At 37.8% G+C, this 27,522-nt stretch overlaps 1 long non-coding RNA gene across 2 annotated transcripts; it reads left to right on the top strand.

Moving 5' to 3' along the window:
* Positions 1–3,379: 3,379 nt before the first annotated feature.
* LOC127010733 (uncharacterized) lies at positions 3,380–27,358 on the top strand. Of its 2 annotated transcripts, XR_007763515.1 has the most exons (5): positions 3,380–3,437; positions 3,502–3,908; positions 3,976–4,212; positions 26,979–27,067; positions 27,126–27,358. It is a non-coding gene; the product is annotated as an uncharacterized LOC127010733 (long non-coding RNA). The 2 variants fall into 2 exon arrangements; XR_007763516.1 differs by lacking the exons at positions 26,979–27,067; positions 27,126–27,358 and adding an exon at positions 22,115–22,183.
* The last annotated feature ends 164 nt before the right edge of the window (positions 27,359–27,522 follow it).

The following is a 27,522-nucleotide window of genomic DNA, read 5'->3' as shown; positions in this document are numbered from 1 at the left end:
AGTCCGGGGAACTTAGATTTTTCGCCGCCGCAAAACGCAGCTGCGCATGGTCAGTGGACCATCCATCCATCTATCCATCCATCGGACTAGCCCCGGACGTGAGCTGACGCCCAGCCAAATGCAACAGAGATACACTATAAAAAAGGTCCCCGACTTTGGAAGTAGTCAATGCTCATGGAGCTAAAGCGAGATACCAATAGCACAAGCACTAAGAAAAATAACGTTGGACCTTTTTACCTAATTCTAAAAATAGGTAACTCAATTAGTTCGATTTACCCACATCAGTGTGCAATTTGAAAGAATTAAATTTTAGTTTTTAAGAATTCGTTATGGTTTTGTATTACTAGATCGAACTAATAGCCACCAAATAAAAAGGAAATGTAGTTCAAGAGCTTTGAGCTTGTTAATCTGCAATTCGTAAGTGTAAGCAAGGTTCGTTGCTTTCAATTCGGAACGGCTTTAGTTCTTAGTGCAGAATGTATAAGCGACTGCTCCAGCGGCAGCAGCAGATCCAAAGCCTACAATTAACAAAGGCCAAGCAACATCAACAGCTACAGCAGCCAAAACTTAATTTCATGAGTTTTTCCACTTGAAAAACTATGTAATTTAGTACTTGAGCAAGAAGCAGACGTGTTAAAAAGGAGGGCGGCAGCGGAGGTGGAAGAAATTAAAAAGGTAACTGGGATAGTGCGTCATCCTCCTCGTAATGATGACGATCACCGTCGGCTTGGACAACTCAATCAGCGGATAAATTTCTGCGTCTGCATTTTGTGTGTGACATGAAGTGTGCCCAATAATGAGCAATTAACGCCTTGCAGCCCACTTTTTCCACTCCCACCTCCCCTACCGACTGGCAACATCATCAGCCGGCGGTACTCCATGGCTTTTTGATTGCCAAACGGTAGTTTTTTCCCTCACTTTGGATATTCCGCAGTCCACGGCAGTTCCAATGAATTGATGTGTGGATCTCTAGCTCCATCTCGTTCCGACTTCGGTGCCCTTTCCCTCTCTAGCGCCCTGTTGATGGAGGCGCGGCGGGTAGAAAGCAATTTCGAAGCGCCTTTTATCTGGCACCGCCAAGTCTTCAACACCTCTCGAGTGCCGCGAGGAAACAGTGAGGAAAAAACAACAAGCCCAAAACGAAAAAAAAACGAAAACTCGCTGTAATAAGAAGTTGGTTAAAAACAGTAATAACAATAAAGAAAATCACCAAATCATCATCCACATCATCATCAGCGTCCGACGATGAATCGATTTACACAGCGTTGTCGGATCTTTGGGATGCCTGCGTCAGAAACGATCAGGGAGTGCGAGGGGAGTGCTTTCAGTCAGTATCCTAAACGTGAGAGGGCCTTCGAGCGTGGGAGGTGTAATAAAGTGTATTTATATTTGATCCTGGGAACAGCCAAGTTAAAATGTGACGTTTAAACTTTAATTTGAGGCATTTAAAGCGTTTCGTATCAGAGCAGAAATAAATGACGCATATAGTTGTTTAAAAATAGTAACAAGTATTCAGCAACTTTAGGTTTTGCCATCGGTGGGATTCTTTTTATATTTCTGATAGTTTTCATTGTTCTCTAACTCAGCAAAACAAGTTTGTTGCTTAAGTTATTTGTTTTCCTTCTTCAAGTCTAGTGGTAGGCTTCTTGCTGCCACCTAATTTGATGTGGGAGGAAAGACGGTTTAGCTGGGGAGGCGAATGCCAGGAGAGGTGTAATTAATGCCGAACAACTTCATCTTGATGAGCTCTTAATTAAGTCGTCCGTCGCCGACTGCGCCAGCAACCTAAGCCGCTAAGGGCGAAACGCCAGCGTGACTACGAGTTCGGCAAATAAGAAATGCTGGAAATCGGAATCATCGCAGAATTTGTCATTGTTCGCGAAATACTCTTATTTCGGAGCGGATGGAATGTAAAGCCCACGGAGAAAGTAAGTCGGAGTCAGCGGTGTTCTGGGCCAGATCACTAATTGGCCGCCGACATCTTTTGGGGGCCACTTCTGGGCTTTGCACACCAACCTTTGTTCGCGGAGGCCCGGCCACCAGCTTAGAAACGCTCCAGTGACACAGATATTATCGTGATTGGCACGAAATTCGTTTTGGGCCATGACCGATTCGAGAAACCGCACGACCCATTGCAAAAGTCGGGCCGGAGAAACCATCAGGCATCTGGTTGCGCCAAGAAAAGCCGCAGTTCAAAGTACCCAGTAGCACTGGCTTCGGGCAATGCAGCCAAATCAAAACCCCTAAATCACATTTCCAGTCTGTCGCCGGTGCTGATCCTCTGATCCTTTTCAGCCAACAAGTGCAGCCCTCCAGCTGCCGGAATTGCCAACCGCAAATTATGAATAAATGAATTGGCGAGCAAAAAAGGTAAGTGCAAAGCTGCTGGCGAAAGGGCTTTGCGGCTAGACTCCGCAATATATGACATGCCCCTGACCGCAAGGCCAACAGATTGCAAATTGCCGGCTGACGTCAACTGGATACCTAGGAGCACGATATGACATGTGCGTGGGTGCCGATCAGCCAAATGATTTTTGTTCATCAAATGTAACTTCCCTGAGGTCTACGAAAACATCTTAACTGTGGCTTCAACCCTTCGGGTATAGGTGCGCAATGTACTACGCTCTAAGCGCAAAAGAGATAAGTGTTGCAGAAATCGGACACCCACTTTGAAACCAAAAGTCCAAACATTTTATTTTTCTTTTAAATATGTGAAATTCGTCAGATTGAACTTTATTCACCCTTTATTATTTATAGTATATATAGCATATATTTCAAGTACTGACCGATTTTCATTGTTTCCCCAATCGGCTTTTCCCCGCAACCACATATAAAATATTCACAGCTCATTCCTAATGAAGTGACAACAACCATAACTAAGTGGGCGTTGCGGATTTTTATTTGATTTTATTGTTTCTGATGAACGTGCCGAAAGCTAAAAGTTAATCTGGGGCCACAGTTCCTCCCTCGGGTGCTGGGGAATGGAAAGGGTCCTGGCATGGCAAATTAAATCAAATGAAAAGTCAAACCCATAAACACATGCTACGCGGCAGCGAAGCACCCACGTTCAGTCACTCGTCCGATTTTCACCCTCTTCGAGCAGCTCCGAGGGTGGCCAAACACCCAGAAACGGGCAGAAACAATTGCGATACATTTGGCTAAATTTATGCACCCCTTTTCACCTTGCACTTGTCACTTTTTACGGCCCATCGAAACGAGGGTGGCAAGTGGTAAAAAACGGAGCTAAGCCCTCTGCGGCAATTTGAGCGGATAAGGCCGACGGCTGATACTCCCGGGCTAATGCCACTAAATTACCTCAAAGCCGCTCATCGATATATCACTTGATTTTAGTGTCACATTCAATTTGGCAGAACTAGTTATTTCGAACAGTTGTGGGCTGGTTTAAGGGGATTTTCCAGGGATTTTGGAAATAAATGGTACTTGCTTCTTCTAAAAAGTGTAATATGTTCTCCACTCCTACTCCTCCTCTCCTTTTCAAAGGCTGCGCGATAATTACTTTCATTAAAATAGCATCAGGTCATCCCAAAGGAGGAAGGCCCAAAAAGAAAACAGCCAAATGAGAGAGACATTTATATTAATGTCTAAATTACAAAGCCAAAAGTAACAGCCCGAATTTTGAAAATTTCCCCTACTTTTGCCCAGATTTTGTCGGGAAGTTGTGGGCGCAAAGTGCAGAGGGAGAGAAAATACTGATAAATGAGCAAGGTAAATGTGGAAATAATGACTCCAGCCCTGAGTGCACCTATATGGCACTGATTTAGTCGAAGCAGAGATATATGTCGGGAAGAGTATGAAGTTCTACCAAGCCGCCACTCTGATTGATGGACAGACATTAGGCCAGCGGTTGTGGGCAAGTGTGGGGAGGGGTCGGAAAGTGTTAAAAAATGGTGAGTGATGATGCGCTCTAATTGCACGCATAATCAACTGTCAGTGCACCGATGCAATCACCCAAAGTGCTGCCTCTGGGTCCCGCAATTAAATGGAGTCTTCACAATTCTCCAGCGCTCGCCATGTTCGGAGTCCACAGCATCCAGTCTGCGAGTTCCCGAAGATAAGTGCTGGAGATAAGTCCGCATAGACGTCGGAATGTCTGAGTCGCACGGAGAACGAAGGTCTCCCAGATCGGGATCTCTCACATTTGTGCGCCGCTAATTTCGGATTTTATTAAACGGTCATCGCAGCGCATATAAGGTCGGTATTCCTACTCATCTTTCTCACTCATTCCAATTGTGAATATCATCCTAAATAATTAAACATACCAGGCACGTCGTTACGCGTCTGCGCCATAGGAAGAATACACACACGTGAAGTACTCATATTTAATTTCAATTTCATGTCACAGACTTCTGGCCGTTTCTCTTTTTCGTCTGATGCTGCAGATAATTATTATGCCGACTGCATTAGGGTTCTGCGCTGAAAGCTCCGTTCCAACTTCTCGACCAGCCCAAAGTCGCTGCCATTGCCAATTGCAATTAAGTCAGGTGACGGGCGAGATCCGGCTGTAATCAAAAATCCTTCACGGGCCCTAGGGGAAGCCCCAGCATTAGTAAATTGATTAGAGTCTAAGCAGTAGTCTCAACTATTCCAGTGGCAAGGAAGCACTTCCTAAAGTCAACAAGTAGGATTGTTTCACGATACAGTTCATGACCCCAAAGCCAGGTCCCAACACATGGTGTAAAAGGGTGTTGGGGATAGGATTTATAAAGGAACAAATCAGACTAAAAATGATAAATGCACTTAAAACAATAGATTAAATTGCACATTTGCTTTCTTAATAAGCTGCAAGTAAGCCCAATTTAATTCACTTCGTGCCTTAAGCAACAAGTCGATGCAGAGACTGCTCTTAGCGGAAAGGCAAAGTCTTCAAATTAAGTGGATGCGCTGAAAGTGTGCAACAAAGTCAAGGGAAAGGCAGCTGTGGGTGGAAATCGGGCAGGGAGTGGCTGGGAAACAGTTCAAATGCTGGCGGGAAAAACGAAATTGACAACGCGCCGCAAAATTCAATTACGTATTCATGTATGCAAAAGAAGGAAGCGCCAAATACGCAACCGGAACCACAGCGACGGCAACATCAACCACAAGTGGAGCCACGTCCCTCCCAGCCCACGCCCACCACCCGCAAAAAGGACCCTCGGCCGAGCTGAAACAGCACTGTGGGATTCACTTTTGGTATAAACAGCGTTCATAGAAGAACGAACCATCCAATACTATTCAAACCTCACCAAGCCAGGACATTTTAAGACAACAATTTTATTAATGCGTTTCTCTCAGAACAAGTACTTTGGTCGGACCCAGCGTGCACAGGAGTTGGGGCGGGAAACTCCTTGAAACGCCCATTCCTGGCACCACAGAGCGTTTGATTGTTTGTTCAGAGTCTGAGTGTGTGCCCTTCCTATAGGCATGAGTGCGACTGTCATTTATGCAAAATAGCTGACATGCCGAGGAAGCAGGGTCGCTGAGTCCTTCGCCGAGCCCAAAGCCTATCTGGACTGGCTTGGCTTATTGATAAAGGTAGCGGAAGGGCTTAGACAGTCGAAGGGCAGCCGACGGAAGAGACAGCCCGCAACAAAAGTATGCCGGGGAAAACGAAAGTCTTCTGATTTCAGTGGGCCTTACAATTCTATTAGAGGTGCCGCCGATGGAACCCAATAGATACAGAGCCGATCGAGGAGTTTTGCGCGTGTTTACGTATCAATCAGAGGCGCGGATCCATTTGCATGATGGGGCACAAATCGAAGTGGCTGGAAATGGATCTGGGACCTGGCATCTACTATCGGAGTGGATAGTAAATGGGGACGACGGTGGAAATGGAGCTGGGATGCACTGACTCAGCTGCGGGCTCTCCGCGATCATGAGAAAGACGAGATTAGCGCAACGAATTATGAGATTGAAATTACTCCAAAAAGTGTTTGGCGATCGATACGATACGAATCCGAAGCCGAAGAGTCAGCATATTTCCGTAATACAACCGAGTCATCGTGGATCAAATGCCTGTGCCGACGCCTGATATTTGTGTTTGCTCGTACACCTACATACATATGTATGTCTTGGGACCCCATCCTCTCGAGATGCGCTAATCTCCGAGGGGAAGAGGCCCCGCCATCTTGGCCAATCCAACTCGATCCAATTAATCAACATTCAGCGGCCCAGAGTGTCAAATAGTTCGGGGTCGCTTTGTAATTGCTCCCATTCGAAAGGGGAATCGGCGTGGATATGGAGTCAGTGCCTCGCCCAGACGGCTGTCTACTGTCGTTTGCGTGTCAACTGTGACTCGGCCGGTGACTGTCACCTCGCGCTGGGGTGACTGCAATCGATCATACGACTGGCCTCCGCTCTTATGGCTCTTTGTGGCCCTCAGTCTCTGATTAGCCGCCGAATTTACTCGGCATTCCACGCCTGACGTTTCCCGGGCCTGAACAGCTCTGTTGTCGCCCAATTAATGGATACCAAACTGTTTGTGATGGCAGCCGAGGGAAAAATCAATACAAAAATGCCCTGAACGCAGTTTAATGTTGGTCGAATTGAAATGGACGTCAAACGATACCGTTTATCAGATTGTTAGCTTGTACACTTGATACATATTTACGGAGGCTAAAAACAACCGACGCATGGACAAAATAAGCGATAAGGTATATTTTAATATTTTCATTTTTTGGGCACCCACGCAACGAGATTCTTTTAATATTCTGTCTGCTTTTCTAATTAAACACTAAACGAGTTTTTTATCGTGGCAGCCCACCAAAGAAAACGCAAGTTTCGTTGGCACCTTTCCTGACCATTATGGTCGGAGTCACCTGTCCGACGCACGTTCGAAGCTGTCGCTGGTGCGTTAAAAATGATTAATTAAGGCATTTGATCATTTCATTTGTCATTCTTAATTTATTAATTAATTAGAATTGCCCGACACGTACATTGACACCTGAGGCGGACTGGCCCCTCGTTGGGGGCGTCCGGCTGTTAATGCGATATACTGTATAACCGGTTGGAGTCAGCCAAAAGGTACAGATATTGCGTCAAACTACACCATATAATCTGTAGATATTATAGCCCTGCATTTTAATTTATCGTTTAATTAACTTCAAAGTTTGTTTTATTACATTGTTGAGCGCCTTTTCGGTCAAGAAATAACTAGTTAAACGCAGGTCTACAGGTCTTAAGATAAAAATGCGGTCAAGAAACAAAAAAGGAATTTAACTTCGGAAAGCCAAAGTTTGTAAACCCTTGCAGTATATTATTTTCCCACCAATTCACAATATAATCGTCCGATTTCGATAAAATTTAATTCGAAATTCAGTACTAATTAAAAAATCTTATTTCCAAGCTGAGAAGGTTTTATGTTAAAAAACATATATATAAGATATAGTTGTCCGATCCGGCTGGTTCCGACTTTTATATTACCTGCAATAGAAAGAAGACTTGTGGGAAAGTTTCAGCCCGATAGCCTTAAAACTGAGGCACTAGTTTGCGTAGAAACGGACGGACGGACAGACGGAAAGACGGCCAGACGGACATGACTAGATCGACTCGCCTAGTGATTCTGATCAAGAATATATATACTTTATGGGGTCGAAAACGTCTCCTTCACTGCGTTGCAAACTTTTGACTGAAATTGTTATACCCTCTACAAGGGTATAATGATAGTACAAAATAGTAAATGTTTAACAACAATAGGCAAATATCTCAGAAGCTTAAGCTAAATCTAGGTCAAGCCTCGGTAAGTTCTCCAAATATTATGTTATCTCCCAAGGATATATACTCCTGTGAGAAAAATTAATTTTTTCCTTACAAAAATTATTAATAATAATATAAAGTAGTAATGATGATATGGTTTTGTTTATCAATACCTTGATAATATCAATACTTGATTAAATCGGACCATTTATCAAGAAGTTATGACCATATGCTAACAAATAAATGCATGCGTTATATATAGCTTTCTTCTTTTTTAAAGGGATTTTATATGCACACATTTACCATGGAAAATATCACTGAGGACGACAGTCCATGTAGTGACGAAGCGCACTAGAAAAGTGTGTGAAGGCGACTACTATATATAGACGAAGAAATGAAAATTTACAGTAATCGTCTGTATTGCATAAAACTAAAAGAATTGCATACCAAGACTTTAAAAAAATCAATTGGTGTGGGAGAAAGTGCTGAAAGTGTAAAAGTTAAAACCTGGAAAATTTGATATGTTAGGGCCGGTGGGAATAATTAATCCCGCTATCAACCTAGTTTTATTCTCAATTAAAATACACACCGAATGACACCAACAGTATCAAAATCGGAAGCTCCGTTTAAAGAAATACGCAAAACAAGATTTTCGGGGTACTCTCAAATTGAAAATTTTATTTTGTTATTTTAGATTCCTGAAAATTTTAGATAATGTTAAGCAACTCAGTATAAGGCACATTAGTTCTACCACTTTTTTGAAAAACTAGCTAGTTTACGTTGTCAGAAAGGTATTTCGTGTACGCCTGTTAGACACGATTTGTCAAAATACCACCTTTCAACAATTATGTGCTAATGTTTTTTTTAATTGAGATTTCTTTTAACCCTTTTTCTGATTTCTCGAAAACGGCTCAACTTTTTTCAAAGTTACTAATCAACATTTAGCAGTTTAGCATTCTACACTGCCTGAGCATTGACCTTTCTTTATGCAAATCCAAATTCCATTTGACGGTCCTGGAAATTTAAAATGATGGTAACAGCTCAATATAAGAAACATTAGTTCTACCACTTTTGAAAAGAAACTAGTTTGGCAAAAAAACAGCTAGATATAGCAAAATGTTGTACACCCGTAACTTGTGAACTACTAAAACTAAAGTCTTGTGCTATATGTATAAATATAAATATTTTAAAACACTTTGTTCGATTTCCTAAAATGGTTTGTCAAAATACTATCGTTTATTGATTATGGGCAAAAGTGTTTTTTGTTTCGATATTTTTAAAATGTGTTTTTCTTATATCTTAAAAGCGGCTTTAACTTATTCGGGCTAAGCCTTAAAGTGTATACCCATTGACATTTTCTCACGTCTTAGATGCAACACACAGTTGTAAAAGTCTTGTTCAAAGAACATATAACACTGCCTGAGCTTTAAACTTTTTTTGCGAATCCATACGGTTTGGGGTGAATGTTCCACAAAAGAAACTTGAATACTATTTATTTTATCAAAGTTGATGAATTATATGATTGTTTTTAAACACACAAAAACTTCTGATATCAAACGAAAACACCTCTAAAAGAGGTAAAAATCAAGTGTTTTATTGTATCTATTAAAAAATTATTTTTTTTACATTCGGCATGCTGCTATTTTATGTGCTTGCGATTAGCTGTACAATTTTCATAAAGTGAACAGAATGTAAACAAATTAAGAAAAGGTATTTATTTAGTAGATCGTCTTAAATGTTAATATCAAAACTTTTGATTGCTGTGAGTGCGATCGTCGTTAGATTTTTAGCTCGCTCAGAGGTTTTTCAGTTCAATTTTTGTGTCAATTTCCCAGTCGATATCCCAATCGAGTCACATCAGCCACAGAACCATTTTCGGGAAAACATGAATTCGCCATGGCAGCGTTTAATGCTTCAGTTCACCGATTCCGTACTAAGATATTTTAGCTTTAAAATGGTATATCTTCACTAAGGGAAAAACTGCGTGCTAAAAACAAGTAGAAAGATCCTTGATAACCGATTTCATACTTACCATGATGATCATGACCATGACCATTTAACAGACCAAAACGGTCTCACATTTTGGAATTTCAATATCTTTAAACTCCTTTAATTCGCAACTGTTTATTTGAAAGTGCCCTGTACATAATGCGCATATTTAACTAAACTATTATTGTTATTTAGATATATTAGATATTATATATTAGTAATTTTATATAATTTGTAAATTGATTTAGGCATCCTTAAATCAGTCCTAAATCGACCTTACTTTATTATTTAATCGTTCCTATAGCTAGTACTTTCGCTAGTGGAAGTTCGTTCTTTAAAAAAATATTTTGTACTCAGGCCCTGTATTTTCCATGCCCATCCGCATAATAAAGTTGCAGTCGGTAAAAACAAGAAACAAGAACTGGAAACTTTAAATGGATAACGTGCTTAACCATAAAATCGTTCTTAAATTAAGACTGTACTTGATTTTAACATGGCACTTTAAATAAAATTGGTATTTGCTTGCAATATTTATGGAATAAAATATAAAAACAAAAAAAAGAACGCTTTAGTCAAGTGCCTGGACTATCAGATCCCTTCACTCAGCTTGAGCAAAATGAAAATGGAGGAATATTGTAAAGCGCCACCTACCGGCTATTTGAGTAGATTTAGCCGTTTGGGGGCGTTGAAGTGGGCGTGACAACCCGCTGAAACAAACTTGCGCTGCGCCCAGGAATCTGAATGAATATAGTTTCCGAGATCTCAGCGTTCATACGGCAAAATCTATCTAAAGTTACCAGAAAACGGGCCCGCCAAGCCCATCGTACGAAAAAAGGGTTTCCGCCAAGTTCTTCGCTTCTACGCGTTCCGCGGGTCGCAACACTCGTTTTCCACGATGCCTCGCCAAGGCTGCCAGACCACCGCATCTTTTGAATTCACCTCTCCTTTCTTGAATTCGCCATTCCTCGATCGAGTTCAAATCTGCCTCCTACATGGAATTCGACCCTGTGTAAAATCAACTAAAGAAACTCTACATTATTTCGTTTGGCTTTCAGAGGCTAGGTGGCGCTGTTGCCAGTTAAAAATTCATAAACAAAATTTCCGTCTTTCACTCTCGCGCTAGGGGGCAATTTACAATGGTTCGAGTCCGTGGAATTTGACGAGTAGACAGTCTGCCAGCGCGATTTTTTTAATAACAATAAACCGGTAGAGGGCGTCCCTTCTTGGGCCCCGATTCAATTAAATCCATGCAGCTGATATTTTTTGTGAATTTTAATTATTATAAATTTAAAATGAAATTATGAAGTGTGTGTTACCTCGTAAAAGGTTTTTTTATATGTTGTATTGTAGTGGCCTTTACACTCTCCTGGTTTTGGTACCATTGAACAAGAACACTTCTTAACGAGGTAAATATCTAGTGTCGATCGCACCTGCAGCAAACCAAAGTTTTGATATCAACTTTTTGACGAAAGTATAATATACATTTTTTTGTTTATTAATAACTTTCAAACTTGACTTTTCCTTTTGTTTTGCGTCAAAAGAAAAGGAATCTCAAGAACTATACAGCTGAAACATTTTATTTAAAATCGTTAGAGCCGTTTTTGGGCAATAGTAAAAAAAACATAAAAAATAGAAATTAAAACAATTTTTGCCATAAGTTTTGCTCGTGTTTAAAAGACGTAGGTAGTATTTCAAAATACTTTTCTCACGACTTACAGCACAAGTCCGTAACTTTAGTAGTTCACAACTAACAGGTGTAAGGACGATTACTGTAAATTTTCATTTTTTCCTGTATATATAGTAGCCGCCTTCGCACACTCTCCTGGTGCTCTTCGTCACGTCATGAACCGCCGTCCACAGTGATAAAGCAGGGTTGTGTCTATCAGCAAAATTTTTTCTTATTAAATCATTTTAAAAAATGAAATGCTGAATAATAAATTACTTTTGAAAGTAATGCTAATGCAAAGTAAATTAATAACTTTTTATTATGACAACATAAGGGAATTCATTACTTCACACAAGCTGAATCTTTAAGTGTCAACTTAGAAAGTGTGGGTGAAAATTACAAGGGCTAAACAAGGCGGATAAAGACAATTAGAGTTTGGTTAGAAAGTTTACAAAATTCGCTGTCAAAACTTACGAGTCCTTCTTTGAGTAGCTTTTGCCAACATTTCCCCCGCTATTGGCAGGCCTGCGGTTCCACTGTTTCTTTTCTGCATTCTTTAAGTTTCCGTACGACTGTTCCAATGTCGGATTCCAGAGCTCCAATGCGGAAGGGTGTTTATTATGTTCGAGATTCCTCTAGGGCTGATGCTTGTAAAGATTAGACAGCAGACTCTAAGGATAACGAGTCACATGATCACATGCTCAGGCTTCTGTCGCAAATGTGAACTTACTTTCACCCCTTTCTAATAGACAAAGGTCCTAAAAGTTTGCCTGAATTCTTTTCAGCTGATGCTGGCCAAAAGGCCACACGTTTTTGTTGAATTAGAACCATCTAAGAACAATAAAGGTTATAATGAAACCTCAGATCTGAAGAATGGGGTCTTTAAGGTGATTCAAATTTTAATCATTTAGCCAATCGAAAAACTCTTGTATGTCACCAAGGACAAGGATAAATGCCTGGCACTAAAAGAGGGTCAGTTTAAGTGCATGAACTGTGGGTAAAATATAATCTTTGGTAGTGTTCGTGGAAGGAAAAAGGCAAATCACGCGAAAGAAGGCCGCAGGGGGTGAATACAGATTAAAAATGACGCCAAGTTGTCGCCGAACAGGCCGAATCTGCAGAATAGTGGCAGTCCTGGAGATAATCCAATCGAGAAGCCAATTAAAAGGAGCATGTGTGACTTCGCTTTCTACATGATCACCCTGCCGGGCACGTTCACCCAAATACGACCTCGGCGGTATTCTCCATTGGGGAAACTGCGGAGCAGAAGGACAGGCTGGGTTCTTTAGTATGGAGGAAATAGGACCGCCCGCTAAGAGACAGCTAGGAGAGCCTTTACCAGCCATTGTCAGGATGGTGGGAGCCTGCCTGCAGTATTACCGATACAACTTCCCCAAGGTCCATGTTAGCATAATGGAAATCGGAAGTGCACGGAAGATATCACGGAGAAGATGGCGAAGCATCCACGACACTAGAAAGATGCTTAAACTACTTAATAAACAAAATTACTTTGGGTATTCCATTTATTTTTATCTTTTTTGCTCTAAAAGATTTGTCTTTCTTTAATTGCTAACATTTTTCGCGGCTTTACAGTGAGGCCAGACTACATGACACTTCAGTCACACATTAAAGAATGCGAATTTTCGACTAGTGAAACTCATCCAATCTGAGTACTAGGCTTACATTTAACAAAAATTTTTGGCTAAACAAGCCAAATTGGCCATGCCCCTCTATTGCATTTGCGTGTAAGCTTATGCCTGGAAGCCGTACTCTTATTATAGTCTGGAATTCACGAAACGACTCAACGATGACTGGTTTTTATATAATAATAAAATCGTTTTTACTAAAACCGACAATGGAAGCCACTTGGTAAAGGCGCTTAAAGTGTTAGGAGTTAGATTTAGCACTCCACCTAACAGGAACTAGACCAAAAAAAATATACTATTTTCAGACCATTATTTCTTGAGGGTCCTGTGTTGATACATGTTGTAATATTTTCGTATAAATTTGCGGTCTCTCTGGCTTGAATACCAAGAAAAAACAAGAAAGAACGCTATATTCGAGTGCTTTGACCATCAGATACCCGTTACTCAGCTTAAACAATCCTGCGCTGCGCAGGAAGCCCATGAATCTGCATGCGAAGTTTTACTGTTCTTATAGTTTCCGAGATCTCAGCGTTGATAAGGACAGACAGACAGACGGACATCGACTCGGCTAGTGATCCTGATCAAGAATATATATACTTTATGGGGTCGGAAACGCTTCCCTCTACCTGTTACATACTTTACGACGAATTTAGTCTACCCTTTTACTCTACGAGTAACGGGTATAACAACGAATAAAATTGTATCAGCCTTTCGGCGTTGATGCCGAACAGCTTTTAGATTTTTTTTTTGAGGCTGGTTTTGGACTTCTTTTTCATGGGTTGATTTCTAAGCCTTAAATGTAAATGCAAAGAAAGCAATAAGTGCCTTGCATTGTTTAAAAATCAAAATTAAATATAGTTTCTTCATCTATTAGTTGGCTGGTGCTTTAGAATCTGCTATCTTAAACGATTGTTCTAATTGTCTATATGTATGAGTTATCGGTTCGAAAATGAGCTTTCAAAAAAGAGCCAACATAAAATGTTGTTTAAAAATTGGTAACTCGTTTATCGAAACATTACGATTAATGAAACAAATTTAACGCGATGATTGCCTATCCCTTAGCAGAATGCACGAGTGGTTTCAACGTTTTCAAAGTGGTTGAAGGACAATAAAATTTCGTGATCACCGAAAGTTCCATCGAAACTATGCGTGCAAATCGGATGAAATAAATGAAATTCATAGAAAGGGAATGAAGCATCTTAAATATCTTAAATCTTTTGTTGAAACAATTGAGGGTAATAAACTTGTCATATTATTTTTTAAAGTAATAATTTTGTACTTAAAAGGTGCCGCGGACTCGATGATCGATACATTCGATTTTATAATCTACATCTTTCTTTTCTTTTTTCTTTTTCTCTCACTAATTGTCAATTCCATTCTTTTGGAATTCTATAAGTGCTTTACTTGCTCGCTTGGTTTTCGACCCAAAACGGATGCACCGATGATTGTCGATAACAGCTGAAAGATTCCGAGAACAACAATCTATAATCTATGGAAGCCTAAGGCAGTATCCTGGTTTTAAGCCCCCATTTTTATACCCTTGCAGAGGGTAATGATTTCAGTCAGAAGTTTGGAACGCAGTGAAGGAAACGATTCCGGCCCCATAAGGTATATATCTGCTTGATCAGCGTCACAAGACGAGTCAATCTGGCCATGTTCGTCTGTCCGTCCGTTTCTACGCAAGCTAGTCTCTCAGTTTTAAAGCTATCGGGCTAAAACTTTCTATCTATTGCAGGTAGTATATAAGTCGGAACCAGCCGGATCGGACAATTGTGTCTTATAGCTCCCATAGGAACTATCGGGAAAAAATTAAAAAAAATTACATATTTGGTGTTTTTAACATATAAATTTAAAAAAAATTACATCTTTTGTGGTTTTTAACATATAACCTCCTACGCTTGGAAATAACATTTTTTAATTAGGTTTGCATCTCGAAAATAATTTTATCAAAATCGGACAATTGGAAAATTAGTGAAAAAATAATATGAAAAAATTATATCTTTGGTGTTTTTAAACATATAACCTTCTAAGATTGGAAAGTTAATTGGAACGATCAGAAAATTGGTGGGAAAATATGAATATATGAAACAAGTTATAGCTTTGGGGCTTTTTGCCATATCATCTTATTATATAATTTTTTATATTTTTAAGAAATTCAAATTCAATTTAATAAAAATCGGATTACTCTAACATAAAGATGTAAAAAAAAATTGGTCTGAAAAAAAGAATGAAATAATTTTTTTATTTAATATCACTGAAGTCAGCAACAATCCTTACAAATTTCACAGGGTGTTACTAAAGTTGATTATTTCCTATAACTGCAAGGGTATACAAACTTCGGCTTGCCGAAGGTAACTTCCTTTCTTCTTGATTTTAGGTTACATATTTATTGGAAGAAAAATGCACTGAGTTCTAATCATTGAGCAAATTCTTAACAGTATCAGCACATTTCATTTGCGAAAAACGTCTGTAAGCAGTCTGTTTGCAAGCAATCAGAATGAACCAGGTTAGTTTATTAACATCTGTAAAATTGTTTTTTATTTTCGATTTGTGTTTTGTGAACGCGCGTAAGCATAGTCCTGCAGCTAAGGACGCATGGAAAAAACTTGAAGGAGTACCGGGCCTTAACCCATTTTAAAGTCTAGCACAGAAAGTGGAATACTAATAGATTGATCAATTATAGTTAAGAATCTTCCTGAAAGGCTCCCAACTCATGATCTAAATACATATATGTCGAGGTTTTACTCAAACCGTTATAAAAAGTAACAGAGAAGAAAAGTGGGTAAAATTAAGTGACTGTCAGTTTGGTAATACCGCTAATTTCAATTCTGTCAAACAAATTACAAACTTTAAAAGTTGATTGGGTCGAAGGACTAAAGACATAGGATGTATTAATAAAAATTTACAAGATTAAAACTCTCGTTAAATCAACATTATTGGATTCTCGCTTTAAGACAACACACCTAAATTCGCCAATATGTGTAATAGAGGCAACTCAAAGTATTACTTTTGAAATTCATCTAAAAAGTAAGAAAAGAACCAGTATGTAATCAAAGTCTTACTCTTATACCCGTTTCTAATAAAAATTAAAACATAAAAGTTATACACTCTTAAAATATGTAAAGCGCACTTTGGACGTTGCAAAAATTACATTTTAATGTTGAAATGCACCCTTCAGTTCCGCAGTCCGCTCGCCCGGACATGTCCGAGCGCATAAAGCTTTTTTGGGTTTTTTTCTGCCTAAAACTGTAACTGTATCTAGCACACCATGCATGTTGCATTTCCTCTTAGGGATATCTCCTTTACCCGTTGCCTTTTCCCCTTTCTGTCTGAAAAGAAGTTAAGAAGTTACTCTTGCAGTTATAAGAAATTATCAACATAAGTAACACCATTTGAAATTTTTAAGGATTGTTGCTAGCTTCAGTGATATTAAAAAAAAAACTATTTCATTATTTCTCTGACCGTTTCTTTGACAGCTATATGTCAGATTTTTATTAAAACTAATTCGAAAGTCCTAAAAATATAAAATATGATTTTCCCAATATTATATGCCAAAAAACTCAGAAGCTATAATTTGTTTCATATTATTTTCCCACCAATTTTCCGATCGTTCCTATAGCTATATGATATAGCCCTCAGATTTTTTCATATCATTTTTCAAAACTATTTATAAAATGTTATTTCCAAGCGTTGAACGTTAAAAACACCAACTATATAATTTTCAAACATTTATTTTTAGCACACTATTTTTTATCTTTTCGTTTGCTTAAGACGGAGTTGTTTTTGGTTCATTAAATGATCTAACAATTCTTGTTGTAATTGAGAGAGAAGAAAGATTTAGGCTCACGATAGCTAAACGGCCGAGGTCCAGATCCTTAAATCACCTGAAAGAGAGAAAATGCATGAGTTCTATGCTATTGCTATTCTGTTTCGCAATTTATTCTTAACAATGTTTGAAACTGAAAATGCTCCTTCAAAAGATGCATTTGAAAATCTCGATCACAAAAGGGACATAGCCACTTTTGATACATTTGCAATTATTTTCTTTCCCTATTTGGGTGATTTTTCTGCGTGGCAATCTTGCAATTTTATGGGAAATCACATGTTTTAGTGTTTTCTCAAAACATTTGGGTAATAAAATTTAAAAAAAAAATCCTAAGCTTTCCCCTAAAAATGTCTCCCCCTAAAATTCACCAAGGCACGTTAAAAAAACCCCTAATCTATTGGAAAAACCCTTGGTCTAAGAAATCTGTTGCGGATCTTAGAGCTGGAAAAAATCGGAAGTATGTAACAGGTGGAAGTAAGCGTTTCGGGCCCTATAAAGTATATATATTCTAGATCAGAATCACAAGCCGAGTCGCTGAGATCTCGGAAACTAAAAAAGGTAGAGGAGTCAGACTTTGCATGCAGATTCCAAGGCTTCCTGCGCAGCTTTTTTCAGCAGGTTGCCACATTCACTCTAACGCCCACAATCAGCCCAAAACTGTGACGGCCACAGTTTTCATGCTAGAACATTTCTTTTTCTGAAATGTATTAGTCTTATCAATACCTATCGATGATTTAAAATAATGTTTGCCATGCAAATGACCAAAACGCTTAAATCTGTCCGCCGCCACATTACCATTCATTGAAGTAGCGGGTAGGTGGCGCTATAACGCTTTGATGCTTATGTATCTCCATTTCTCTTTAAGCATTTTTAATTTTTTTTAAATTTAGGTCTTTTAACACTAATTTTTATACCCTTGCAGACGGTAAAATGATTTTAGTAAGAAGTGTGCAACTCAGTGAAGGAAACGTTTCCGACCCCATAAAGTATATATATTCTTGATCAGCGTCACTAGACGAGTCGATCTAGCCATATCCGTCTGTCCGTCTATGTTATGGTCTAACAAAAGAATAAAATAATTTTTTTTAAATATCAATGAAGTTAGCAACAATCCTTAAAAATTCCACATGGTGTTACTAAAGTTGATTATTTCTTATAACTTCATAGGTATACAAACTTCGGCTTGCCGGAGTTACTTTCCGTTCTTGTTTTTCTTTAAAATAAGCCAGGGTTCTACCTGCGATTGGAAGAAAAGAATCGGTAGTAATCGGTCACACATTTTTCCATCGGCATGTTATGTCAGCTGAGAGTGAGTAAAATCAGGAATTTGGATGCCGTCCAAGAGTGTGGACCAACCACTGTAATATATAAAATCTATAGGGTCTACTTCTTACATAATTTGTTATGAACTTACTTACTCTTTTGCTCTACGAGTAAAGGGTATAAATAAATATTAAAAATGATTATGACCGAGCAAGAAAATATCCAATTTGTAAAATCTGCGCTTCTATGTTACCTAGTTAAATATTTCCTGACCTGTTATAAAGACATTATGATGTTCAACTTAACGTGCACAGCTTGTACGCAAAACAGAATATTAATGTTTTGCGTACAAGCTGTGCACGTTAATAGTGTTCCTTTGAGGAATTTAAATGTATACGACTTTACCAGTTAATTTAATCGTCTTAAAGAACTGTCAAATCATTCAAATAAATAGATCCCTGCTTCCCACACCCCCAACTCTGCGTTTGAAGGTGTTTGTGTAGTCGTGAGGGACTAAACAAAAAAAATCAATGAAAACAACTACAGAAAATAAACAAGAAATAAATAATTCCCGCGGTGCAAGAATATCGACGAGTTTTAGCAAATAAAAAAATTTAAATGAATTAAGGTTACATATAGATTTTAAAAATTATTATAACAACATTATTAAAATAAAATATATTAGTGATACTTATATTTCACACATGTGGATGTGGTAACATAAAATGTACGTAACAGTACTTAAAAAGCTATGAATTGTTCTACTGGTTTATTGATGCCATTCCCAAAAAAAACAAAATAATACAGAGTGGTCAAAATACACAAAATAAATGCGAAAAATACTACGAGTAGAACTTGCTTCTTTTAACTTTTGGCATTAATGAAAAGGTATTTTAAATGCCGTTTGAATGATGCATTACTTTTCTTAACCCATTCAACCTTTTTTCCCTCGTCTTGAAAGCATACATTTTTTGATGCAAAAAGTTTCTTAAAAAAAAATAATAGTAAATGCAAAAAGAATTTTCCAAAAAAAATTTTTCTTTTATTTTGTATGATTGTTTGGAAATGTTTAGAAATACGCATTTAAGCCATATTTTAATCTTTTCCATACAAATTTGCAATATTGGAAAAAAATAACTTTGTTTGAAAATCAATAGTTCAAGCTGTAGTTATCCGATTGAGTTCAATTCTTTTATATAAAACCCTCTGAAATCTCCTCTATCAGAATAAAATACCCATCCATTTGCCGCACCATTGCAATATTTTGATATCGAGGGTAGGTGGCTCTTTACAATCTCGCTTTGAAGTTTTTTTTATCACCATCTCCCTATTGCACCCTTTAGCTGAGTATCGAGGCCCGACAATAGAGTTAATCCTTGCTTTAAATAGTTTTTCTCTTTTTCTTGCTTTGGCGAACATCTCTACATATTATTGACTATTTCACTTCAATAAATTAATGATATTTAAAAAAAATATTTCATTGTTTTTTATACCATTCTTTGACATCTATATGTTAGAGTAGTCCGATTTTTATTAAATTGAAGTCGAAATTCTTACAAATTTAAAAATGTTATTACCAAGCTTAGAAGGTAATATGTGAAAAAACACGGAAAATATGTTTTAATATTTTCCGACCAATTTTCTGATTTTTTCTATGGAAGCTATATGACTGAAATGGTATAAAAAGGATTGTTCAACGTATCAGAAGTTATCGACTCAAGTTCTTTATTATGTCATAAAATCGGGCTGGTAATCGGCTCTAAATGTATGGCATTTGGCGGAAGGTGGCAGCTACGCTGATCTGAAGCTTCAGTCATGGCAGCTGGGGCGTCTGATTGATGGGATGATGACACCGCTGCCAAGATGGTGTCAATTCACAGTTACGGACAAAGGCGATCCCGTTATGAACCGCCAATGGCAATCAATCATCGCTGTTTTCCGAATCCATGTATATATCGATTTTTTCTTGGTCCTAGAGTTCGCGTTCGCAGACGAATCGGTGCCAAGTCGTGTGATTTCGATTGCCCAGAAATTATGGACAATAAAATTCTGATCTTTATGGATGCTTGGGACACAGAGCGGTCATTTCCATTAGGCTTATGTCAGTTTTAAAGGTTGAGTGCTTCTTTTAGGGTACCTGCCTTGAAGTTATCCAACGTTTTGTGGGCGTTACATGGCTCATCTTATTACTTTTTATTTTATTTACCTGGTTTAAGCTAATTCTGTCATGTCGCGTGGATTTTAATATGACCACTTCCAAAGAAATATTGGTAAAATGAAATATAAGCTTATGATCAACTGGCTTTGAAATTAAGCGTAGACTCTGTTCTATTAATATTAAATACATTTTCTCTATAAAAATATAGTTATAGGCGTATAACATAAAGCAATGAATAAACAATTCAAATTCAAATTCAGTACTTTTGTGGGTCATACAATAATATATTAAATTTGAATTGCATAAGATATATATATATATATATATACTTTATCATACTTTGTGGTTAAACAAGTACTCCAGACTAAAAGATTAAATCTTCTTAATTTATTTCTACATTCCCTTTGCGTACCTGTGCTGAGGCAGCACAGAATGCTGCACCCAATTTAAGCAGCACACCAAAATAGAAATAAACGCAACTACAAGAAACACTTACGCAATGCAGTTTGACATTTAGCCCAATAAGTTTCTGAGATTCACCGACGTAAGCGCAATCAATCATTACCATCTTTTCAAAAATGTATTCTCGAGTTTTTTATGAAACGCCGCCCACGCAACTCGTGTATCGAATGCTGCCATTATGTCTGCGACTCGTGGAAAATTGAATCGTTGTGCAGTGTGTGGCACGCATACAATTAACAGAACTGAATGAATAATTAAAATGGAGAAAGACTTAAGCGACGAACTTTATTCCAACGCTGAATGGAATCGCGTGGAGTTCGAGGGAGCAGCCAGTCAGTCAGTCATGCAGTCAGTAAGTCGTTCAGTCAGTCAATAAAGCAGTGAGCTTCCCACCAGCCAAAATGTTAAATTTCAAAAGAGCAGACATTGCATGTGCTTCGCAGATTTGGTGAAGCTGCTGAAATGATGCCATCAGCGCCAACGAGCGACCACAATAGTTCAGTACAGTAAAAAGTTTTTGAAAAATTAAACTACTAAACCTTAAAAGTTGAAAGTTAGTGAGTAAAATTGAAATTGCTGGTAATTAAATTAAATAAGATATGATTTTACTAAGCATATTTGGAAATAATTAGAAGAATAACTCAGTTGTTAGGGAGTAATTATAAACCTAATTTTGCTAAAGCATAGTTTATTTCCCTGTAGTTGGATGCATTGCAGGTAAAACCATTTAAAGTCGAGATTGCAGAGTGTAAGTACTTTATTATTTACTTCTATATTCAGCAGCAGAACCAATTCTTTCGCAGTATAGCTCACTGTCACTCGGGTGTGGGCTGCTCGAGCAATGAAGATGCCAGATAGGCGCTCGAAAGACAATTGTCTAGTGGGGTATTACTCAACACCTGGCCCGACCCGTCGTCCAACTCCCCTCGTTTTGGGTCGCAATCATCGGGCTTAATGGGGCGCATAATTAACTAATGTAGGTGAATCAGCCTCCGAGACCCGTGGCACGAATGAAGTGCGCAATTGTAACAGCTTTGGAGGACCCAAACCATGCCATTGGGCAACCCGAAAATTGAGCCAAATGTGTTCATGTATAGAGGAAGAAACGCCTTTTTGGATACACTTACGGCGATTAACAGCGTTTAATTAGCTACTATGCCGCTCATGGGTAACATTTAAACTTACTGTTTCAACATGTTAGTTGGATTGTATAATAAGGCCAAACGCGGGCTCAAAAGATATAGTAAATGGCAGAGAAATAGAGTAAAAATAGTTTACTACATTAAATAATTTTACCAATCTACATTTCAAATGAGGTTTCCACGCTTTCAGGTTTCTTTATCTAACAAATCTCAGATTCCTTCATAGCATTCTGATCCAGCTCAACATGTACTTTATCGCTTTTTGATTAGATCATGGCGCAGTAAAGCTTTCTCGGCTGGTCGGAAAAACGAGAAATTCGCATTTAACCATTTAACAACTGATGTATTTTTGCTGACCATTTACGGCGACCTAATGAATAACTGCCTTGCTAAATGTGTAACTGGCTGAAACTGACTGGGACAGACTTTATGGCATGCTGTACTTACTTGAGCTGAAGAAACATTGCAAAAGACACAATGGCGGAGTGTTTTTCAATGAAAATAGCCTGAAAAATTTCGAAAACCTGATACTAATAAATGTATCTTTACTTAACACCTTTTAAGGGGGAGGTAAGGCATTTCATTTTTTGTTTGCTTTTTTGTTATGTTTAAATTTTACGTTTACTTGAAGGATGGGCGGTCCCGGCCGGTCTTCTTGCGTCCAAAACTAAATCTTAATCCTGAAAAGTATCTTTTTTCAAGTTGGTGAACGCAGTTCTTTGAAATCTAAAGTACCGATCATTCTCACAATTGTCCCACTATTTCTGTACCTAAATCCGAAAAACAACATCTTGACTAATAGTCACCGCAAAACCGAACGGCTGTTTTAGTGTTCTGTTTGGATGGAAATTTGTGAAAACAAAGTTCAAATGTTGTACTTTTATATGCTAATAAAATAAATGATCTGACATTATCCGTTTCCTGTAAAAATAGTCATTTTTATACCCTTTCAGTCAGAAGTTTGCAACGCAGTGCAGGAGACATTTCCGACCATGCCATGTCAGTCTGTTCATCTGTCCGTCTGTCCCTCCCTTTCTAGCAATCTAATCTCGCAGTCTCCTTAGAGTCTATAAGTCAGAACCAGCCGGATCAGAAAACTATATTTTACTGCTCTTATCTTATGAAACAAATTATTGCTTCGGTGTTTTTTGAAATATTATTTTATGCTATTGGGAATATTATTTTTTGTTTTTTAAGATAAAATTCGGACGACTCTAATATATAGCTGTCGAAAAACGGTCAGAGAAATAACAAGAAAGGAGGTTAACTTCGGCAAGCCGAAGTTTGTATACCCCAAGAAATAATCAACTTTAGTAACACCATGTGAAATTTTAAAAAATTGTTGCTATCTTCAGTGATATTAAAAAAAAATATATTTCAATTTTTTTCAGACCATTTTTTTCACATCTATATGTTAGAGTAGTCCGATTTTTTTTATTAAATTGAATTCGAAATTCTTAAAAATATAAGAAATTACATTCCCAATATTATATGATATGTCATAAAGCCCCAAAGCTATAACTTACTATACCCTTGCAGAGGGTATAATGATTTCAGTCAGAAGTTTGCAACGCAGTGAAGAAGACGTTTCTGACCCCATAAAGTATATGTATTATTGATCAGCGTCACAGGAGGAGTCGATCTGGCCATGTCCGTCTGTCCGTCCGTCTGTCCGTCCGTTTCTACGCCAACTAGTCTCTCAGTTTTAAAGCTATCGGGCTGAAAATTTTCCCAAAAGTCTTCTTTCTATTGCAGGTAGTATATAAGTCGGAGCCAGCCGGAACGGACAACTATATCTTATAGCTCCCATAGGAACTATCGGAGAAAAAATTAAAAAAAAATTATATCTTTCGTGTTTTTTAACATATACCTTTCTAATAACATTTTATCAAAATCGAACGACTATATCGTATAGCTTCCATAGGAACAATCGAAAAATTAGTGGTAAAATAAAATTGAAAAATTATATCTTTGGTGTTTTTTAACTTATAACTCCTACCCTTGGAAATAACATTTTTTTGTTTGGCTTTGAGTTTCGCATTAAATTTTATCAAAATCGGACGACTATATCATATAGCTGCCATAGGAACAATCGGAAAATTAATAGAAAAACATGAAATAAAAATTATATCTTTCGTTTTTTTAACATATAACCTTATGAGCTTGAAAATAACATTTTTTAATTAGTTCTGAATTTCGAATTAAATTTTATCAAAATCAGACGACTATATCATATAGCTGTTATAAGAACGATCCGAATTGGTGGAAAATAATATGAAACAAATTATAGCTTTGGGGCTTTTTGACATATTATCTTATAATATTGGGAATATAAATTTTTATACTTTTAAGAATTCAATTTAATAAAATTATTGATTATTTTTTATAGCTGCAAGGGTATACAAACTTCGGCTTGCCGAAGTTAACTTCCTTTCTTTTTTAACATATAACCATATAAGCTTGAAAATAACATTTTTTAATTAGTTCTGAATTTCGAATTAAATTTTATTGAAATCGGACGACTATATCATATAGCTGTCATAGGAACGATCGGATAATTGGGGCTTTTCGACATATTATCTTATAATATATTATATTTATATTTCTATATTTTATTTTTAAGAATTTTGAATTCAATTTAATAAAATGATTGAATATTTTTTATAACTGGAAGGGTATACAAACTTCGGCTTGCCGAAGTTACCTTCCTTTCTTGTTTCTTATTTTCCCTCCAATTTTCCGATCTTTCCTTTGACAGATATACGATATAGTCGTTCGATTTCGATAAAATGTAATTCGAAATTCAGAACTAATTAAAAAATGTTATTTCCAAGCTTAGAAGGTTATATGTTAAAAAACATTAAAGATATAATAAAAAGAAGACTTTTGGGAAAGTTTTAGCCTGAAAGCTTTAAAACCGAGAGACTAGTTTTCGTAGAAACAGACAGACAGACGGACATGGCTTGATCGACTCGTCTAGTGATGCTGATCAAGAATATATATACTTTATGGGGTCGGAAGCGTCTCGTCCACTACGTTGCAAACTTCTGACTGAAATTATTATACCCTCTGCAAGGGTATGAAAAACAAACTTTTTTAGTGTCACTAAAGATTGCTAGCTTAAAATCCTTAAAAATGTAACAGGGTGTTACTTACATTAATTATTTCTTATAACTGCAAGGGTATATTTGGCCGAATAAACCTAACCATAATCATAGTACGAAAAAAATCTAAATCGAAAACTTTAAATCAGCCCCAAGTAATTCCATGTAAATTCATTGAAATTATAAAACTCCCTTGATTAATTGCTGACATGACAAATACGTTGCTTCTAAATGTGACACAAGTTACGGGCCTCAAACTGTGAAGAATAAAATTGAAAAATTAAAAATACAAAGTATACCCCAATGGCAAGAACCACATCAAAACAGCAAACAATTTGTAATTAACACGCGTGGGTCTCAGGCTGGGGCGATCCGACGACCGAGAGCAGGCGATATAGAAATACTTGAACGAGCTGAAACTCGAATTGATATTCACTTTTGCCACATGGTCCAGTTGCCAAACAAGGCAGATCGATCCACTGTCAGCCTATGTCAATATACAGTTTTCCACGCAGGCATAAAGCAGACAATACCAATTTAATTTAAATTTTCACGTGATAAATAAAATCATTGCAAAAGCTCAAGTGTTCTTCATTTCATTAGTTGTTCTATTTCCTACAATACGGTCGAGCTAAGTTTCAAATTTTATAGCAATGGAGCGCACTGTATAAATACGAAATATCAAAGCGCTTCTCCATAAAAACTTGAACTTGCCCAAAACCGTTTGACTGACTGATTTATATGAATTTTATTTATAGAACTTTGCCAGAAATGAACAGTACAAACACATTTACATGCCATGTAAATTGGATGTCCAAGTCGGGCATTTATTTAATTATTTATTTAAAATTAAATTGTTTATTTAGCCGCAGATGTGGTCTTTGCCATTTTGGTTGTTCAGGAAGCCAATTAGTTTAGCTTTATTTGGTCTAAACTATTTGACGGCAGCATTTCTTAACCTGCTTCCCATGTATCTTGAAGACTTTTATCGCATGGTACTCTGCTGGATCTGTAGGAAGTATCAAAGATTCACAATTCAAGTTAATTAAGTGATCACAAAACGAGCCTAACCCAACGTAACAATGAGAAGTATTTTGAATTTTATGAATAGAACAACAAGAAAGAGCTTGGAATGTAGGTGACAAACCTTTCGGACATGCACAGCCTGTTGGCAGTATAAAGATTGTGCAAGTGCCTTTTAAATTGTTTTGTTTACTATGCCCCTTTAGTACCGTATATTAAATTAGTTTACCCTTAAATTCATATAATCTCAACGCTCGCTCTTTTCAGTTTCCAAAGAGTTTCTGTGCCGACTTCTGTCTTGTCACTCAGCCCAAGACAACGCAATATTTTTTAGCTTGGCTTAGCTGCGGCTTTCGCTGTTGTAGCTGATGTCAGCTCGCTTTTGGGACCCCATTTAATCTTTGGCTGCAACATGTAATAGCTCTTTAAAAGGTTCAGAGCCAAGCACACTCTCGCCTCTTGAATTGGGTCAGCAATGTGTTATGTATGCGAGTATTTACTTATAGAGCATGTGAGCTGCAGAGTCTACTTTGGCCAGGCGATCCATGTCGCCCGGCAGCCAACTTGGCTGAAGTTTTTAGGGGCATGCCTCACCACACACATCAGGGCCGGAGATAAGCAATGATTAGCAGCGGTCAAAGTTTACGGGGACCAATCGTGAGCCAAGCCACGAGAACTAACCGAAGGCGAAACTTTTCGCAAACAGACTTTGGCAGCCACATCGCAGAATATGACTCAATTTGTGGGCCTCCAAGAGTAAAGGGATTTGTTTTGGCTTGTTGATTGGTTTTAAATTCAAATGCTTTTTACTTTACTTTACTTTTTCTTTTTCATTTAACCACACCAGGCACAATGATCCTGCATTGTTTTTCTTCAGCCCACATCCCAAATCTCGGCCAAGTCTAGCGCGTGGCCAAAGTCGATCTCTAATTAGGTATTCGAAACATATTCGCACCATAAATGTCCCATAAATACACGATTGTTTTTAACGATTTGGCTTTTTGTAGGAAGGGGCACGAAGTTTGGCTGAAATGCAAATGAGACGAAATGAGATGAAATGAAGCGTAACCAGGCAAGAAGCACTTGTGAAACTAAGGTAAGGTTTTTTATTTTCTGTGTAAGGGAATGCTTTTTTATTTCTCGACCACTTTAAGAGCTGCAAGAGCTTCTCGAATGGACCTTATCGGTAATGCAAAATTGAGAAGAATTGCTAATAATAAACTGCCATGCGCTTCCTTAGTGCTATGCTTTCAAATCAGCTGTCCCACCTGCTGGAAGCTCCGGCAGCGGAAGCCGTAGGCAAACGTCAACAGTTGAACATTACCAAGGCGTGTCTCCAAATCCGACATAAAAAACCTCTTTCTTATGCTTTGCGGCTAATTAAACATCTTCTGCGCTTTTATACCCTTTACTTAAATACTGTGACTATGGCCCAAAAATTACATTATTTTTAAGGTTTCTTTATAAATAAATTAGTATACACTTCTTAACCTACTCACTACAACAAATTGTGTTTCATTTGCATTGTTACGTTTTCATTTTTTTTTTGCG

Source organism: Drosophila biarmipes, chromosome 2L (genome assembly GCF_025231255.1).
Source record: "Drosophila biarmipes strain raj3 chromosome 2L, RU_DBia_V1.1, whole genome shotgun sequence".
Lineage (NCBI taxonomy): Eukaryota > Metazoa > Arthropoda > Insecta > Diptera > Drosophilidae > Drosophila > Drosophila biarmipes.
Note: the sequence above shows the minus strand (reverse complement) of the source record. Positions and strands in the feature narration are given on the sequence as shown.